The sequence below is a fragment of the Condylura cristata genome, unplaced genomic scaffold (assembly GCF_000260355.1).
Source record: "Condylura cristata isolate star-nosed mole 26May11 unplaced genomic scaffold, ConCri1.0 scaffold00015, whole genome shotgun sequence".
Taxonomy (NCBI): Eukaryota; Metazoa; Chordata; class Mammalia; order Eulipotyphla; family Talpidae; genus Condylura; species Condylura cristata.
This window is the reverse complement of record NW_004567116.1, coordinates 2777943-2780527: the sequence shown is the minus strand read 5'-3', so window position 1 is coordinate 2780527 and position 2585 is coordinate 2777943.

The window sequence follows — 2585 nt, the reverse complement described above, 5'->3', positions numbered from 1 at the left end:
GGCGGGCGCCAGCCCGGGCGTCCACGCTCTGCAGCTGGAGCCGCCCACCGTGGCGGAGACCCTGCGGCGCGGGAGTAAGTTCATCAAATGGGACGAGGTAAGCGCGGGGGCCCCTGCCCCGCCCAGAAGCCGGACTCCCTCACTCGGGCTCGGCCGGACGCCGGGGACCTCCCCGCCACAGCCTGGGCTGTCCCAGGCGCCCCCGCCATCCCAGGCAGGCGCTGCTCGAAACTTGAGTCCCCAGTCGTCCCCATAATGAAGACTTGGTCGTCCCCGCTTCCCCCTCCCCCGTCCCTCGGCTGCCGGTAATTTGGCTTTCCAATCCTGGACCCGGAGACTTTCACCCCTTAAATTCAGGGCCCCCTTGTTCACTCGCCCTTTGCACCCTTCCTGCTGGTCTAATTCTGGTTCCCCCAGCCCTTGCCATGTCCTCAGACCCCTGGCGGGCACGGAACAATCTGACTTGGGGACCCTGGTCCCCAGTCTGCCTCATTGCGCCCCATTCTGAGTGCGTGCTATTGGGACCCTCCCCTCCCCTGTGCCCTGGCCTGAACATTCTTCTCCATTCATCACCTCTTCACCCTTTCTGCCTGGCACCCCCTTAGCCCTGCTCCTGTATCTCGGCTGAGCTTCCTGCTCAGGTGGGAGCACCGGGTCACCCCTTACTGGAGTCTTCACCCCCCAAGTTTCTCCACCCGTGGGGACTTTGCTCTACACTTCTTAGCATTGGGACTTTGAACCCCAATAAATCCTGCCTCCCCCCTTTACCTGCCCTGTTTGTTGCTTCCCAGATGTCATGGCTCCCACCTGCAGCTCCCTGCCCTGCCCTGTGCCCCCTCTTCTGCCCCCTGGGCCCCTCTCCGCACGGCCTCCACCCGAAAGCCTAATCTCCGAGCCTTCCCAGTCGGGCCAGAGGCCTGGAAGACGCTGGACTCCTTTCCGCCTGGGTGGGGCGGGTAGGCGTGGGACTAGGGGAGGGGCTGGGGGCGTGGCCGCAGGCAGCAGGTGTGCCACTCGGGGTGCTTGGGCGCCCCAGAGGTCAAGGCAGACCCCTCCCCCCCTGCTGGCCTGAAGGGAAAAGTTTCTCCTTTTCCTACCAGTGTGATAAACCCAAATAAGGAAGTGGGAGTCGGGAGAGGGCCCTGGGGGTGGGGTGGGGGATCCTGACAAGGACTTGGGACTGGAGAGCGCCTGCTGGGACCTGGCTCCCTTTGAAGGCCGGACCCCTGGAGAGGGGCTGTGGGGTGGCCTGGGAACCAGTTGCAGGCACTCCCTCTCCTCACACAGCTGGGGGATCTGAGCCCCAGGGTGGGGCTGGGAATCCCAGAGAGCGGCTTTGGGTGGGTGTCAGCCCAGTAAGGTGGGCAGGACCCAGCGTCAAATTCTGGAGTCTCCTGTATCTGTGGACCCACCTCTCCTGGGTCACCCTCCCCGTCCTTTGTAAGCAAAGCCTGAGATGGGTGGGGCTGGAACAGAAGAGGAAACTGAGTCTGGCCAGAGAGCGCTGGACTCCCCCCACAAGTCCCACCTGGGGTTGAGACCAGAAGCTGAGGGCCTGACAGGGACCCGGGACATAGGAGTGTCTGGTCTGTGTCTCAGTTTCCTCGCCTGGAACGTGGGAAGGGTGAGGGCACACACCCTGGGGTCCTGTGGGGGTCTCTGGGAGCCCCTGGGTGGTGAGCACCTAGCAGGTGGGTCAGTGTGACGGGGAGCCACTGTGCCCTGAAACCACTGCCCCCCAGCCAGTGAGCCACGGTTTGGGGTGACAGCAAGGTGAGGCGGGTTCCTCTACCGGGACTGGAGTTCTGTCCGTGGCCAGCGGGTCACTCAGGCCCTGGGTGAGTCTAGGCGGCTGGTCCTGAGTGTCTTGGGGTGGCCCTGGGAGTTTGCTGGGGGCTGGGCCTACTGAGAAAATGGGGTGCCCCAGGGCTGACTGAAGGACGCCTGCGGGGCTCATTGTCGGGTCCCTCCAGGCAGGGGAGTCCACTTCTGAGGGTCTCAGTCTGTGCCTGTAAGGTGGGGTGACCGATGAGGCTGTGGGCGTGCAGTGCGGTACGGGGTGGGGACTGGTGACTTTGAGACAGATGTGAAGGATAACCAGTTTTCATGGGAGCCTGAAGAGCACAAAAGGGCTGTGGGGGTGTCTGAGCCCTCTGCTTCTGTCCCACAATTGTTTCTGGGGGCCACTGGGAGCTCTCAGGCCTTCTGGAGAAACCAAGTGCCAGCGGGGCCCAGAGGGGCTTTCCCGAGGCGTCATGATAGAGAAAAAGCAGGAAAGGACCCATTGACACAGGGCCCGAGAGGCGAAAACTGGAAGGGAAAGGGCTGACTTGGTCCATGTGACATTTTTAGGCAAGAGGTGAGACTGGGGGGAGGGGTGTCGACACCAGGACACTGTGACCCCAAATGTCACCCAGGACCTCAGCTTTGTCCTGAGGACACAAGGGAGCCACCAGGGACCTGGGGGCTGGGTGAGGCTTCATTTTCACTTACTGTCAGAAATTGGGGTGCATGGTGGAAGGGGTTTCTGGGACCAAGCCTGGGCTGTAGCTCTCATTTCCTGACCGTGGTGTGTCTGCAGGAGA